This window comes from Orbicella faveolata, unplaced genomic scaffold, assembly GCF_042242905.1.
Source record: "Orbicella faveolata isolate gen_17 unplaced genomic scaffold, um_ofav_v1 contig_13, whole genome shotgun sequence".
Classification (NCBI taxonomy): Eukaryota; Metazoa; Cnidaria; class Anthozoa; order Scleractinia; family Merulinidae; genus Orbicella; species Orbicella faveolata.
In genome coordinates this window covers 11,361,139-11,378,703 of record NW_028301540.1, presented here as the reverse complement: position 1 = coordinate 11,378,703, position 17,565 = coordinate 11,361,139, and the positions used below count along the sequence as shown (strand labels likewise).

At 37.4% G+C, this 17,565-nt stretch overlaps 1 long non-coding RNA gene across 1 annotated transcript in view; it reads right to left on the bottom strand.

Moving 5' to 3' along the window:
- LOC110062668 (uncharacterized) overlaps positions 1 to 17,565 on the bottom strand; it is a 142,109-nt gene that overhangs the window by 59,020 nt on the left and 65,524 nt on the right. The window lies entirely within an intron of this gene.

Below are 17,565 nucleotides of genomic sequence, written 5' to 3'. Positions count from 1 at the left end.
TGCATAAATTGAACGAGTAGAGTAGAGTAACGTCAAGATATATTTCGTTTTGCCTTTGGTTGTGAATATGTCATTATCAAGGAGAAGTTACATTGCTTGTGGAATCGACTTTGGTGATGTTTACATGCCGTGCATAAAGAGCTTTATTATCTGTTATTATCTGTTCTTGATAACTCAATAAGTGTATGGGACATTTGTTATTGGCCTATATGCACCTCATGATTCCTTCTGATGCATGCTCTTGTAAGGTTATGTTGCCCTCTGATGTGAATGCTAGTAAGCTATAATGCAATGTGCCATATTCAGCAGAGAAATTTCTCTTACGCTAGTGCAAGTATTCTGAAGTTACTCAAGTGTCTACAGTTGTACCTACATGCAAGTTACAATATGCTGTTATACACACCTGTACATGGACATTGCACCCACTTGTACTGATAGTATGTTAAATGTTGTGGAATTTTCTTTCATAAAAAAAAAATAAGATACTTTATAAAGAGGTATACATGTACCTCAAACTGTCATGAAAACTCCATAGGACTTGAAAAAAGGGAAGAGTAACTTGCCCAGGCAGGAAAATCTACTTGTCTTGGACGACACAGTATAGTCAATCGATTATTTGATAACAATCAATAGAAATTAGTCAGTGATATCAGAAATCAATGAAAGGATTCGTCATGAGTAATCGATTGTGATCAAATTTTCAATAAGCATAATCGATCTTGCTGATACCAGCTTATCTTTTGAACAACATTTAATAAGAAAGAAATGAACAAAAGATATAAAGTGAAATATGGAATCATGAATACAATTGCATAAAAACATAACATTGTATCTTGTAAGCAGAATATTTTGCTGGCATACATGTATCAGGGACTATGTTTTCGGGGTGTTTGGTAGTGCCTTTGAAATCTACATAAAAAAACGTTACAATCAAACAGTGTGTTGAGGGACAGTTTTTCTACAGTGTATGTGAACTAACAAAGAGAGACCAACTTTCAACTGATTCTCTAACGACTGATAAATCTGGTGAAATCAAATCGATAACTTGAAACTTCTCTAGCATGTGAGTATGAATTTCTTTCAATTAATTGATAACACTGATAACACTTACATTAATTTCAATTTATCGATTTATATCAATTTATGGATCAATTTCAATCGATTGCCTTACCGTGGGATGATCAGACAACACTCTAGAGCCCTGTTACAGCTGTACATTTTATTTGTACGAAATTGGGCTCTTACCAAATACATGTAGGTTTCATGTGCCATGCATCTGTTCAGTAGTAGCAGGGCAGGAAAAAAAAATTGTGAGTCACTTGGCCAGTGGGCCAGTCAATTTCAGTTTTCACTTGCCCCCACTTAAATATTAGTTGCCATTGTGGTGGCCAGTAAGGAAATCAGAGGACAAATGCGAACGAAGTATGCTCGGATTCCTAACTAATTCTTGCTTTCAACCTAAGAGTTCACTAATCTTTAGCATCAAATAGCATCAGATAGTATCAAAATGTGGAAAAAACAAAAACTATTCACATAAGCCATTACCAGAGTGTGTCACAGAATCTGTGAATTTTTTCAGCCGAGTGTGTCACTGATGTTCTTACCACATTTTGATGTCTTTTGTGATCTATTACTGAACAGATGCATGGCAGCATGGAATCTGTCTGCTTTGTAATACATAACAAAGAAACAAAAACAAATGTTTATGACATCATCTGTATCTTTGTCCACCAATAGAGCATAAGTGCATGTAGGAAACAATCAAACTGTGCCTGCAAATAACTTTACTTATTATTTAAACATTGTTTGATGGGAGTTTGATTTATTGTGCATGAATATTACAGTGTAGAAGATAGTGAACATTGAATATTTACTGTCACAGATTTTGAGTTTAGTTCTTCTATATCCTCTGACATTCAGTGCCTTCCAATCAGAGATGCAACGTTTTTGTCACACAGCAGCTACAGATGTAGATGTAAGATCTGTTTGATTGATGAATATTCAGGACTCAAAAAAAATGGCTGGTCAACGGGCAATGTCTGGCCAGAATAGTGACTTGACGGGCCAAAAACTTCACTTGCCGGTCATGTTGACCAGTCATGTCATGTTGAGACAGTCATGTTGTTCATTCTTGAATAAACAATCAAATCCCCAACTGTAAATCTGAGAATTTTAATCTCTTTTTTATTATGACCTCTTACGAAAACATACACCAACGCATATCTGTTCGAACAGCTAAAGACCATTCGCTTGCTGTTTGTCATGCGTTCAAGATCGATAGGAATGCCATTCGAACGACTGGGGTTTAATCCGTTCAGAAAGATATTAAGCCAATTTTTAAACGGTCTAGCAATGACTGGAACAAACAAATTATATTTGTGGGTTTAATGAGGCTAACATTACATGTACTTGATTTTCTCGTAAATATCTTGACCGGTCAGAAACAAGACATGACCGAGCTAAAATTACTTTGGCCGGTCAACATGACCGGTTACAGTCCAATTTCAAAGGTCATAGTATAAATTGGAATGATAAGAAACAAATTACTAACTCCAGTGTAAAATTCGCTGATTGACATCATACGCAGAATTTGCTGATTCATACACAAAAATAACTTATCGTATTTAACGAAATGTTTTATGTTACTTGTACGATGAAGTAAAATTGAGAGTGGTCAATACATGCATACTCCTTGGCATTGATGCTTGCTCAGGAAAAAAGGAGCAACTGAGAAGCCTACAGTAGTTATGACTCTATAAGGGGCTCAAGGCCCATTTCTTGAAGGCCACGGAAACTTCTCGGGCCCGCAAAGCCATCTTTAATTGATCTGTGTCTAAAAACTAAGAGCTGTATATGCCTGAAACTTCTTGTGTGAAGGGAACCTCTGTTCATATCGAGAATAAGCGAATAAAACAACTCTGTAAGCATAAGATTTCAGATTTTGCTATGGCTTTCTGGGTGTGAAAACTTTTTGGGACCTTCGAGAAATGGGCCCCTGATGCAGTACAGTCTAACATGGTGACCCTCAACACTTTGATATGCTCTGGCAGCTTTATGGCATAAATTCAACCACTTTAAACATTATTTTTAATACTTTGACGTATCAGCTACCTGTGTTAGTGAATTAGCATTAAATTTAAATATCTAAGATTGCTAGGTTCATACTTATTGTTCAATACAGCAGCTATAAGATTTCATCATAAAAAGCAAAGGCTGTGTTTACATACATGTAGTACCAGAACAATAATTTATTAACTTATGTTGTGTTATGGGAACTATGGTACTAGATAGGCCTTTCAATTTCAACAGGCCCCTGTGAATTGGTTTTTTTTTCTTTTTTTACAGCACAGTTTTTTTTATTACAAAAAGAACAAGTAAAATTTTGGATCGTCGTCAGTCTGAATATTTTTTACAGTGAGTGTTTTGTCAGGGATCTAAAATGTTTGTACTGTTTGGATTCCGTACATTTTTGGAAAAAGAAAGAAACTGTGACTTTGTAAACATAGCCTGAAAGATGTCAGAAGCCTTGCTTTATGTTATGCAATGTAGTATTCCTTAGGCATCAATGTTTGTATGATAAATTTAATATGTCAATCTCTATCTTGTGGTTAATGTTTTGCGTCCTATTTTCTGTTATTTCAAAAAACAATTCACTCTGTGAAAAAAGTTGATCAATACTTCACACTGACATTGCATTAATTTTCCTAATAAGGTAAAGGTAAAGTCTGCATACGAGCCACGTGGCCCAACAGGCTGGAGCTTATCCCGCTTTCTGTAGCAGGAAGCGACTAGGACTATTTCTACTCCTCCTGGATGAGATGCCAGTCCATTGTAGGGCTACCCCACCATTAAATTCGCTGGTACCCATTTATACACCTGGGTGGAGAGGTACTGAGAATAAAGTGTGTTTCCCAAAAACACAACAGAATGTACCCGCCTAGGGCTTGAACCCGGACCGCTCAATCAGGAGTTGAGCGCACTACATGTAACTACGAGGCCATCGTGCCTCCCACATTTTTTCATAATAATTATTAGGGCTAATTTAATCCAACATTAATTACTTAGTAAGAAAAAAGTTTATTCATTCATTTTATGACGAACGTATCATCATTATGTTACATTTGACTTTGTGAATTTAGTATATATTTAAGACAGTTATCCATTTGCAAACAATTTTAATTTAGTAATACACCTAAATTGCAAAATTTTTACTAGCTGTAGCTGACAACAGTATAGTTCTTAATCATTTTATTTTTTATGAATTAAACAGAGCTGAATATGACATAGTTTCGCACAATCTTGAAAAGGTCTTGAATTTTAGTAGTCTTCTTGAAGAGTGCTTGAACTCGGTTAAAGGAGCTCAGTCATGGTATTTTGAAATATTTTGGCCAGGCACAAAGTTACATTTAATTCGTCTTGTTGTGGATAGAAAGAAAAGAAAACATGTTTTATTTGTTGCAATATATACATTGTAAACCTTATTCATAGCATATAAAAACCATTTGAATTTTATGGAGTTTGTACTGATTGCAATAAATTTCTGATTCTGTATAAATTTCCATATTTTCTGCTATTATAATTGAGATCAACAAATTTGATTTCAATAAAACTACATGCCATGCATTTTTCTTCAAGTTATTATTTACAAGTTATTTATCGTACAGGATTTCTGCCTCCCTTTTTCGATTTCCAGGTTATTTACAGGCTCCCTTTATCAATTTACAGGTTATCTACAGGCTCCCTTTGTCAATTTCCATGTTATTTCCAGGCTCCCTTTTTCGATTTACATGTTATCTACAGGCTCCCTTTTTCAATTTCCAGGTTATTTACAGGCTCCCTTTTTCAATTTACAGGTTATTTACAGGCTCTCTTTTTCGATTTACATGTTATTTACAGGCTCCCTTTTTTGATTTCCATGTTATTTACAGGCTCTCTTTTTCGATTTATATGTTATTTAGAGGCTCCCATTTTCGATTTACATGTTATTTACAGGCTCCCTTTTCCGATTTACATGTTATTTACAGGCTCTCTTTTTCGATTCCCATGTTATTTGCAAGCTCCCTTTTTCGATTTACATGTTATTTACAGGCTCCATTTTTCGATTCACATGTTCTTTATAGGCTCCCTTTTTTGATTTCCATGTTATTTACAGGCTCCCTTTTTCGATTTACACGTTATTAACAGGTTTCCTTTTTCGATTTACATGTTATTTACAGGCTCCCTTTTTTGATTTACACGTTGTTTACAGGCTCCTGTTTTCATTTTCAATGTTATTTACAGCCTGCCTTTTTTTATTTACATGTTGTTTACAGTGGCAACCTCCCTGTATTAAATTTACATGTTATTTACGGGTTTCCAGGTTGAATCACAAGAAATTTACAGGCTATTTACAGTATTTGCAGGAACAGTTTACATGTTATTTACATGATCTTTGCCCTTTGTTTTGAAACATTTACAGTGTTTTCTCCATCATTTACATGTTTTTTACATGGAACCTCTAAAACATGTAAAAGGGGAAAAATCATGTAAATTATTCCTTACAGTCTCTTTTTGATTATTTACATGTTAATTACATGTTATTTACATACTCTGTAAATTTCCAGCTTTTCCAGTGACTTGTGGAAAACTATCGATTTGCGCAGTGTTTGGGTTGGACATTCTCGCCCAAATCAACTTTCTTTTCTCTCGTAAGTTCTCGCGCGTTTAGAGATGCGCCACACTGGCGTTTTAGGCGCGGGAATCCCAACCAATGCTTACCTAACTTTTTAAAGATACTAATTTTAGCCCTCCACCAAATCTACACACGTGTATGTCACTTGTGGAAGTCTATCGATTTGGACGGTGCTTGGGTGAGAGATTCTCACCCATATCAACTTTATTTTCTCTCGTTAGTTCTCGCGCGTTTAGAGATGCGCCAAACTCACGTCTCAGGTGCAGGGTTTCCAACCAATGCTTACTTAACTTTTTAAAGATGCTACTTTTAGCCCTCCTTTAAATTTACACACGTGTATTTCACTTGTGGAAGTCTATCGATTTGGACAGTGCTTAGGTGAGATTTTCTCGCCCCTATCAACTTTCTTTTCTCTTGTTAGTTCTCACGCATTTTGAGATGCGCCGCACTCGGGTTTTAGGTACAGGGATCCCAAGCAATGCTTACCTAACTTTTTAAAGATACCACTCTAAGGCACAAGACCCGTTGTTAAAACCGATAAACGATTTCCTAAGGTTGAAAAAAGCGGTATAGGCGGCCTAGGGGGCGTATTTACAGAGTATTCACTAATGGGCGGGTGTTTTGACACATGAATAAGAAAAGTCCAGTTCAGCTATCGCGTCTTATCTCGCGTCTTCTTAACAGGCACTGAGGGTCATCGAATGGTAAAGCATGTTGCAGGCGTTCAGTTGGTAGTAGCCTACGAACAGGCTCACCTCTAGAGGAGCTACGTCACGACTTGTGCATCTTGAAAAGTGTGGCCTAGATGTTTCAAGTCCGTTGATTGTAATCCGTGGATATCACCTCCATCATTAAGCATACTTGTTCCTTTATGCATTATTAATGTATCCTTGGTGCTTTTCTATCTTAGTAAACTACTTTTTTCAGGTTTGCTTCAATTTTAAGCTAATTTTCCCCGTGGCTAATCTCTCAGTTAGTACGCGCGTAAATTTAGCGGGCCGTATTCTCCTGTATGGCCCGCTAAAATTTAAAGTTGTTTTTGTTGCCAAACTGTTCCAGGATTTATCGCCAAGTTTTTTTTAACTTTTTTTGAAAAAAGTTCAAAAGTTTCTTTTACTCTAAATTGTTTATTAAAGCGTGCTAACGACTTAAAATCGATTTGAAATTGGCTCGTTTTGCTTTTGACGTCCGTCTGAAATTTGAAGCCGTTCCGTGTGAATAGAAATTGTTCACGAACGCGCATCAGGCACACAGTAGAGATATAATAAATATCTTACTAACCTCTTCCTCTCGGTCCATACTGTAAGTTACGCATCCTCGTTTTTTCCCCTTCGATTAATGGCCCGCGCGCTTCGCGCCCGGGCCATAAATCGATGGGGAAAAAAACTCGGTCCCTAACTTACAGTACGGACCTCAAACTCGGTTAGTAAGAGGTATATACCGTGACTGAGCTCCTTTAAGTCACACGCACAGCACACGCGCAAAAAGCGAAGAGGGAGTCAGCGAACTAAGCGATCTGTCGAGGAGGAGTCTGGTACAGAAGCGCCACTTGAACATGTCCTGTTAACGTTAATTGTTATTGTGGGCTTGAATTTAAAGGAAAATAGAAATGAGTAAATAAGTCGTGTTTTTCGATGAATCCTTTTTCCAACGCAAGGATATAAACGATACGCTTTTTACTATAGAATCTTATTTCTGGTTATCCATCCCGCGTCCGGCGGTCTGCTGTATGCAACCGCGTCCAATCTGGTTCAAACCTAATTTGCACAATTTTCAGCACTAAGTTTTCATATGATAAAATTCTTATCGACTGAGATATGTCTGACCCGAAGAGAAAATATCTGGCTCTCGATCCATACATCCTGACCTCGAACCAAATATTTTCCGTCCGGCCCTCTAACTGAGTCAATAAGTACCCATTTTTTTCGGCTGTTTACTCACGTGGTGTCCGAATTATGAACTCAAATAGTTCCTATTGAAACTGATTAAACCAACACGATATGTTTGCTATCCAGCTTCAGTCAGAATAAAACAGGTAATTCCGGCAGGAGACAAGCATAAATAACACGCCATATTATACAGTCAGTTACGTTGTAGAGTTTGTTTTTTGTGCTATTGACACAGGAGCCAATTTAGCTGGATGATAAATCTCTTCACTAACCGCAGAAAGATACAACCAAAGAACAATTACACTTGTAATTGCGCACAAACAGTAATCAGTGGCGGATCTAGGGAAGGGGCCCGGGGGGAGCCCTTATTTTGGGTGACAAAAGGAATAAATAACAGAAGGAATAAAAGCCGGCAGGGCAAGCATAACAAAACCGCCCCCCCACCCCTTTAGCTCAAGGCCTGGATCCGCCACTGGTAATTGTGTACAAATAGTCAAAAGATAATTTTACCATGTTGGAAGACTGTACACCTTTGCGGAAAGCCACGACTTATTACAATTTCCGTCCACACTACGCCGGAAGAATTTGAATGAGAACGGAGGTTTCACTCTGAAAACGTATCAAATGCTTTCCGTCCGCAATACACCGGAGGAATTTAAAAACGCAACAATCACCAGTCATTATGGATTCGTGTTTGAGGAAACCTCAGGTAGAGAAATCACACGATTATCGTAACTCCATCGTTGTCGAAAACCTTCCTTCTCAAAATGTTTTTCGTCCACACGGAAACGAAAAGCCGTCGTTTTGGAATTCCTCTGCCGGTATGGAGAACGTCTACGGAAAGCTCCATTTTCGTGACGGATTAGATGGTAGAGCTAACCGTAAATCATGCTGCAACATCAGATCAATGATTACCTCAATTTTTTTTTTTTTTTTTCATCTCATGGGCATGTACTTTTTTTAATAATCGACGGATTAATCGGCTCATATATTATTTATTTATTTTATTCGTTTGTTTCTTGATTGATTGACTTTCAATGATTGATTGATTCGATTGATTCAGTGAATGAGTGAGTAGAATTTATTGGCATTTCATCCTACTCCATGATGAGACACACAAACTGACTCCTATGTTCAATAAGGTATTCAAAACGGATAAAAGAGATTTCTCAACATGCGTGTGGCCTACTAACCTCAAGATTAAATGAATCAGGGATATAAATAAGCCGTTTGTACCCATACTTAACCTCAAAAACGTCTTTGCGTTAGTCCATGACCTAACTGTGGAAACAGATTCCTCGCGCTCATTCCAGACGGTTTTCAAGCACGAACGATTGTAGTTTTCAAAAATTCCTTTTTTCAAACTCATCGTGATTGACAACGTTGTTTCATTCACTACCCTGTACGAGTAGATGGCTATGCTTTTAAAGATTACAGTGTCGTTTTTGGTTTGTTCAACTCTCATTTGTTATGGCAAGGATCAATCATTTGATCAATCTCTTGAGCAAATTGGTAAGTTGTCCCCATAATGTTTTCTGCTGGTATTTGAGGATATTTGTAGGTCTCAACATGGAGTCCATTCCTCGACTGTAGTAGAAGCCCAGTTGTTATTTGACAGCTTGTTAATAATGTACTAGTCTACATGTACATGCGAGTTATCCGGACGCGGGGGGGGGAGGGAGGAGTTAGAGGATACTCACAGCTCACAGCAAGCCTGGATGGGGTGATACCGAGGAGGACACAATTTAAGCCAATAAATACCTAATTTTTGAACTACAAAGCTCTGTTGTAATCATGTTACGTTAGAGTTGCAACGCGTAGAAACGTACAATAGTTCGAAGGCTTGTTCGAAGCAAGGACCATCCCCACCCTCCTCCCCCTTCCCCCACCACCCCATCTACGATGCCGCTTTCCTGACTTGCTTCTCATTATGAGATCTCGCTATATTCTTTTTTATAAAGTTGAAAATTCTTCAGCATTTTCCTAATTATGAAGTTAATACCTAAATATAAAAGAATGCCGACAGTCAAAATCTGAATTTCGATTTTTAAACAATATCTCCATTACTACAAAGCCCGGGATTAAATCCTTCTTGTTACCTAGGCCGGAGATTGTTTTGATAGCTTGCTTTAGTAACAACTACCTAATAAGACTAACTCGATTGAAGAGGAAATAATTAAAGGATTAAGAAAAGAATGAATAACGGATTTTAAATGAATAGTACAAATTATGCAAACAAAACATACCTCAGATATGGGTTACATTCGTTTGACTTTGAGTATCTCAATGAACAGCGTACTATTTGTACAAAACAGTGTAGTTTATGCAGTCGACGCTGGTCATCTTCACTGTTTTCTTTGCTCTTAAAATGGAATGCTGTGTAAGTCAATTTAGCTTGCCCACTGTTCGTTATCGTAAAAGTAATTTCTCTGAAAGCAGTTCTTATAGATATAAGAGATATAAACAGAAATCCTAATTGATGTAATGACAAAATGATTCCACTGCGATATCAAAGGAAATCATGACCTTTCACTTTTAAGTTAATCCCACTAATTTTAAAATAGAATGCAGTGACCCCACGTTTTACTTACGCATTTTGCAACGTTAATCTGTAAGCTTCCGAGAAACATGCAGTTGATTAAACAAGTTAATAACAAGCTAATAAGAAACAACAAGAAACACATAACAAAGAAATGGAAAACACAACATTAATAAAAGAGAGTTAAAAAATCCAAGGGCTTCCTTTTGAATTCAAAGGGCAATTAATCTGGTCTATTCTGTACAAAGTTCGAATTAAACTTAAAGCCCACCTTTGAGCTAATACAGAGCATTTACCTTCTTCATGCACTTGGTTTGTCAAAACCGCTCAAAAGCGCGCAATATTAGCAGAGATTTATAAAAGCACACTACAATTTAAACTATATAATATGTCTTTCATGTCCACATTCGTTAGTTTCCGTCTCAAATTAGAGGTCAGCCTGAATACCGACTCATGTCTTGTACTCTTGGAATTTTTTTTCTCATTTATTTATGTAACTTTGCGAGGTGACGTAAACTAGAGAAACACAACCATATAAATATATTTATTGACCAGAGATTGCTGATATAAAATTGTGGTCTCATGAATTCCCTGTCAGTTCCGTATGATGTAGATATGTCATATGGCAAAGCAATTGCTCAATAATTTCCAAACAATCAACTTCTAGGACTCGTCATCATTAAACATCCCTATCAAAAGAGGACTGCAGCGGAAAGAAAGGTTGTTGTTGGTGGTGTTTTTGTTGTTTTAAGATGATGACACGTCGATCAAAATTGCTTTCAACTGAATTCCACTGAAGTAAAATCAAAAATTCGTTGCTGGCTTGTGCTCAAAGATGAGTCCTTGGGGACAGGCTCCTTCCTCCCGTTTGGATATTTTAGAGACTTAAATCAGGGTAATAACGTACAAACATAAATTTGGTGACACGTGATGAATTTTCTTGTGCCGGTAGTGATCGAGGAATATTGGGACGCCCTAGAAGAGCAGGACAACGAAGATGCAGGAGGTATATATATATATATATATATATAAAAGAGTTATTGAGCAAAATTAACTGCATTACGTAAATTAGTTTTCTGAAACATTTCTGAACGTATTGCCTTTCATAAGGTGACTGCGGCCGCAGCACGGGCGGCCGTCAAAATCGAGCTTTCCTACCGACACGACACGAGTCTTTCTCTTCGCAGCTGACAAGAATAAAGACAATACTAAAGTTGCTTTGGCCTCTTCTTATACTTAACTCGATAATTCTGGGTTTAATTAGATTACCTGGCGACATTCCATTCTATAAGCAATTTGACGTACGCGGGCAACCCATATTTGGTGCCATATTATTCGATTTGTGACACAAAATGTTTCATGTTTTCCACTTTTTCTAATCTGATATGATGTTTGGAATTATAAACCCTTTTCGTGAATACTCAATGCCGTCTCCAGTGGCAAAAGTTGCCCGACTTTAATACCTTTTCTGTAAAACATACGTTGAAGTCGGGACAATACAGTTTTTCCCGCCTGCTGAATCCTGATTGGTCAATTCAAAGTTTAGTCGCACCAGCCGTATACAAGGTGACCGTGATAATTCAACAGCTAGACAGAGCGTTTTTTGGTCTGCTAGGACTGCGGAGAGGCTTTTGAGGCCCTCAAACTGTAACTGTCAGAGCATTAAGCTTTAACAATGAAACTTGGAGATTTATAGCACGTCCAAAAATATTTCCTTCCAGCTCCACATGGAAAGAGATGTTAAATAACGTAGAAATGACCAGCTTCTTCCCTTTTATGATTTTCATGAAACGTTATAAAACCGCTAAAAATGGCTCAAGGTAGTCGAAGAAAGTAAGGAAAGCTACAAATAAATAAGAAAAGTAACAATAAGGAAGTTTTTTTTTTTTAAAGAGAGCAAAAGTCAAAATTTACGGAACATGTTGTCAAAATGTGGTTGCCATGGTAATGTCAAGATCCTTGACCAAAGACGTGTCATACCAAACTGTTCCTAGACAAATTTTACCAAAATTCGTCAAATTTGGAGTTCGTAACCTTAATGCTTTTATAAAAAGTGAAGAGAGGCTTTCTTAAGCTTTCTCTCTTGCCCTGAATGCGGTAAAACTGAAAACAAATACACATCCAAGAGACCAATTATGACTTGACGTTTTCTTTTTGTTAGCAGAGATTGTCTGCTGATTCAATAAAAGAATCCTGAAGGTTGGGGAAAAACTCAGTAATAACTGCGTTTGCAGGAAGTCTGGTTTTATCGTATGCCCCTAGTTACAGCAGGTAACTGAAACTACAGACAATGAATTGTTGAGATTACTTCTAATAAGGCAAAGAAAAAGAACATTGAATGATAAAACAGACACGGATAAAACGAAATTATTCATAATAGCTGTCATTATCATGCAAAACACATGATTTGTGAGGGGCGGGGAATAAGTTAAAATCGGCAAATATTGTTAGGTATTGCGGTACAATTTTGTGCACCTCAAGAAATGAAATGGCTTCACGTTAGCTAACTCTACAAGGTTTCGATTAACCATTTCAAACTAACCGTAATGGTAAATTAACTAACACACATAATTTGCTTCAGTATTAGGACGAGCTGATTTTCTGAGAACTGTCTTCTTTCTAAAGTTTTCCCCTGGCAGACCGCATAATTAATCTGATTCAGTAGCATTATAACATGTCAACAATCATGGCGTCTACAGTGAATAAGGCCTAATTTTGCAAGCTACCATACCATAAACGACTCATAAACTGTGAACCTCTTAAGGGCACGGTGGCCATCAACAGTACAGAATAAAACCAGTCAGCTTTCACCAACTTACCTGTTTCAAATTTATATTGAGAAGATGGGGTTGCAGAAAGTGTGTGATCTGAGTCTTGTTACAATTCTCGTTGTAGAAGGGTATTCGATAAATAAGGTAAATCGTGTTTTCTAAAAATCATTTTTATTTAATTAAAATGATCAGAACTGAGGCTGTCAGTTCGATTAATGAATTATTAACTCAAACTGCATGAAGAAAATAACTGGGTTTTGACAAGAATGATACGAAGACTAATACGAAGCTATTCGTAGGAGGTTTGTAAACATTACGTTCATTTACACTGATATATTTTTTTTCACAGCAGCCATTAATGACGAGATGGAGAGTAAATGGAAATTTGAAATACTGACGAAGATCGAGCGAAACACAGCTTTTTCGACTCTTCCAGGTAAAGTAAATCTAATTTATAGTTAACAATACCTTGTGTAAAATTATTGTAACGAGAGAGTTTAATACAATAATTAATTAAAAAAAGCTGAAAGAGAGGACATCAGCCGCTTGTAACTGCGTTTTTATATGAAGTGCACTTTATTTTAGTGATAAATAAGTCTCTTAAAACTGACACATTCTTCGATACTGTGAGGGTGTTAAAAAATGTTGTCAATAACAATGCCAAAATAACGAAACGCGCGAAGTCTAAAAATAGAATGCAAATTATTATCATTATTTTGTTTTTGTTGCTAAACACATAATTACTTACATTGCCTTACTCTACTTACAACACGACACAATACTTAACCTACTTACAATACACTACATTATTGTTATTATTATTATTATCATTATTATTATTATTATTATTGTTATATCTAATGCTTTTGCTGTCTTTCAAACGTCACTTACAATACATAAAAAATAACACCTATTTACAATACTTGGCATTACCTTACTTACTTACAATACGCAGTAATTACTTATTATGACTTAAACATGACGCTACTTAAGGAGTTACAATTAACAAATAAAGAAGCGTCGACTATGCTCTGTTCTGTTGTAAAGCACGCAGGAAGCGGTAGAGCACGAAAGAAGTGTAGAGGAAAACACGAGACGAAGTCGAGTGTTTTTCCCCACTTCTTGAGTGCTCTACCGCTTCCTAAGTGCTTTACAACAGAACAGAGCGCAGTCGAGGCTTATTTATTTGTTTTATGATAAAGAATCCGATAATTTCCCCGCGCATTCGGCTGAATTTTCAAACCAAACTTTATTTTCCAAACGAGTAAAAGTGGTGTCAGCCGTGCTCTGTTCTCTGATAAAGCACGCTAAAATAAGCCAATCACCATCCTTGTTAAAATTGTTCAAAATAATTTGATTGGCTAACGAAGCGACAGCTGTCAATTACAAACTGGACTTCAGCTAAGCTTTCATTTTCGAGTGGTTTCGAGCGGCTTTCGAGAGAAGAACGGATGCCTTCAAAGTTGGCTTTTTAGTTAATTTTTAAATAAGAGTCTAAAGGCAGGCAAAGGTTTGTAGTCTATAGGAATCCGGCCGTATTGTGGCTCATAAAACCGTGCACTTTTCCAATGGAAATTACGGAACCAGGAGCTCAAAGGTTGCAGATAAAAATTCGAAATGCTGAGTTGAATTTGAAAGGAGCTACAGTTATTTAAGCTTTCGGCTTGCAGCAAGATTGCCCGAAGTAGCGTAAAAGTTAGACAGACTAAACTGCTCCCACTGGTTCTACTCCGACCTCAGAGGAGAATAACTAGAGCAAGCTTTGAGCTGACCGCACGTCGGTTCACTTCGCTGAGAAGACCAGAGAACGAGCGAGCATTACTACACTGCATGTAAGTGTTGTTTTAAGCAATTGACCATTTTTACGAAAATAAAGCTTCTCATCATAAGCAGAGACAGCTCAATTGTTGTTTTCTGTCATTGTTTTACTTCTTAAGTATAATTTTCGCCTTCGTAACAAATATAAAGCCTTTTCTCGAAGTACTGGTTAGTTTGAGAATTTGTTTATTCGCTACGGGTTTTGTCGGCGGGAATCCAGCAAAACTTGTCATTTTAGTACAGTTTTCACACTACTGTTGCTAGCAATGGTCTCCGTGAGCCATATTTACTGTAGACATAGAGCTCGTTTCCATTGCGTTTGTCTGAATCACCGGGGATGTTTAATTTGGGTCAAATTTGTCAAAATTCCGAAGCAAAAATTTGAAAGCCAGCTTACTGTCATCAACCCGTGCTCTGTTCTCTGATAAAGCACGCTGTTTCAGCCAATCAAAGCGCGCGTTATATGGAAACTTTATTATAATACAATGTAATTACTTAATTATAGAAAAAAAACCAACAAACAAACTAAAAAAAAAGACCTCGCAACAAATTACTGAGGGAAACGCCTTAAATGGTGAGAAGGAATTTACACTTCTGTTCAAATTCCCTTTCACCATTCAACGTGGCAGCAATATATTTTTCTATCTCGATTTTTATCCTGCACTAATGAGATGAAGTCGCTGAAAACGAACATAGTATTATTTAGAGCGTTGATATAAAGAAAGTATTTGCCTAGCATTATGAGGTGGTTGAGGGTCAAACGGTGAGTACAGGGACGAGGTATTCCAAATAATACGTCTGGCTCGGAGAGAAGTAAACTCGCGTTACTTACGGTAGAATACCACCTTTGGAACTTATACCAAAAGGAAGACGCCTGCGGTGTTTTGACTATCAGAGGGACAGAAAGGGCAGGATGGGGAGGCAGCCTTGTTCATTTTGTATAACATACTGTTCGTGGCTAAAATGTTGTGTACGGTTTTGTGCTGGAACATTGCTAATTTAACTTCTTTTGTGGCTGTGAACGGCAGAAGAGAAATTTTATTTAGGTATTCTTTTGCGATGACGTATGATAAGAGTTTTCTTTTCTGAGGTGGGATGAGGAAGATTTTCTAAGGTTAGCAGTTTGCCGTATAACATCTTGCACGTCATAGTACCGATTGGTGGCGGGGGTGTAGTAGAGTCGCCAGAATTAACGTCAAGGAGCTTCTTCCAACTTTGAGGGATCGCAGATAAAAGACTATAATATATATTGTAAAAAGTTGCAATTTAGCGCGTATTTATTGCGCAAGGAAAGGAAAGGCAGGAAGCAATTCTCATGCTCGTCAAAAAGGTCTAAAATTTGCTTTATACCTGCTCGGTGCCAATGAGGCAGATATACCATTTTTTTGTCAATCGTAATGAATTTGTTGATCCAGATTGTCTGAGACGGTATCTCGGTCTTGCGGTGAGTTTGAGAATGTGCTGAGAATGCAAATTATTGAAACCCCGCGAGAGTCAGACAACACTAAGCGTTTGCTGAGAGAAATAATAGGAAAGTACAGGCCAAATTTTCGTTTTAAAAATTGTTTTAGGAACACTTGCTTACGCGCTTGAAAAAGCGTCAAATTTTCCGTTTTGTTTGTCTGAGTTTGTCTGAGTTATGACGTCACTCGCGCGCTTCGCTATTGCACTGAGAACGGGGACTCAAAGCAGAAGTCGGAAAAGCGAAATTGACGAGGTGGGTAACCATTAAAAGCAAGCGTTGCAACCGAGGCTAACATGGGGAGTCTTTTCAAATGCAAATGTCCAGTCCAATGCCGAAAATACAAATATGGCCTATTTGAAACTTCTGTCCAAATGGAAATAATAATTTCAAAAAAGGTATCAATGGACTTAGTATGCAGGTGCACTGTAGCTAAGGAGAACCGAGTAAGGGTTTCTTGATAAATTTTTTGTGAAGTTTTCAGTAAGCGGGGAAAAAAACAGAATCTTTTCCTCAGTATTGCATTCTGCAACCCTGCTGCGCACGATTTTCGAGTCATCAGCACGTGCACATGAGCGCTTGCAAACACACAACGTGAGAGATTTCCCTCAAGCTAAGCTCGACAGGGAAATAAGTAATTACCTATATTTTTTATTTAATAATTTTTGTCTACAAATTACCCGCTTTAAGTTAGATAGTTAAGAAAAAAATTGTTCTGAAGTAGAAAGAGATGTAGCTAAAAGAGTGCGCAAAACCAGTACTCGAATTCAAATTATGACTTCGAATATTGTATATTGAACTACCTAAATATAGTTTAAACCGTATCGTGGGAGGTAGCGTGGCCGAGTGGTCAGCGTGTCGGTCTCAGCGTGTTCGAGTCCCACTCTGACCACTGCCTGGATTTGTTTCTCGGCAGCCTCGAGTTCAAATCCTCAGCCAAGCTTGTAAATAGCCAACTGGTTTGCCTCCGGCCAGTTGGGATTCATAACATTGTTATGTTCAATTTGAATTGTTTGTTTCAGTGTTTGCTCGGCCCCACTATCACTTATAACACTGCGAGGGTAAATAACATATTTAACCGCCCCAATTTGACCACTAAAAATTCGGCTTTCGATAAATTCAACTTTCAATGAAAATAATATATAGATTTAGGCCAGCCTAAAAGCGGGGCTCCTCAGTTACTTTTCGGAATGTTGTTACTAATGAAAATAATCCAACATGTATGGGAGGTAAATTGCGAATGATTTAATAGTTTCAGCCGGAACTAGTATTACATCAGCAGATCGAGGTGTAAGATGGTGTGATTATGAAATATAGAGCCATGATTTCAAGGATTTCTGGGAAGCCACCAAAAATCTTGATCACATAACAGAACTGTCTTCTGTGCTTTTTGAAGGCATTTCTTGTTCTTTCCT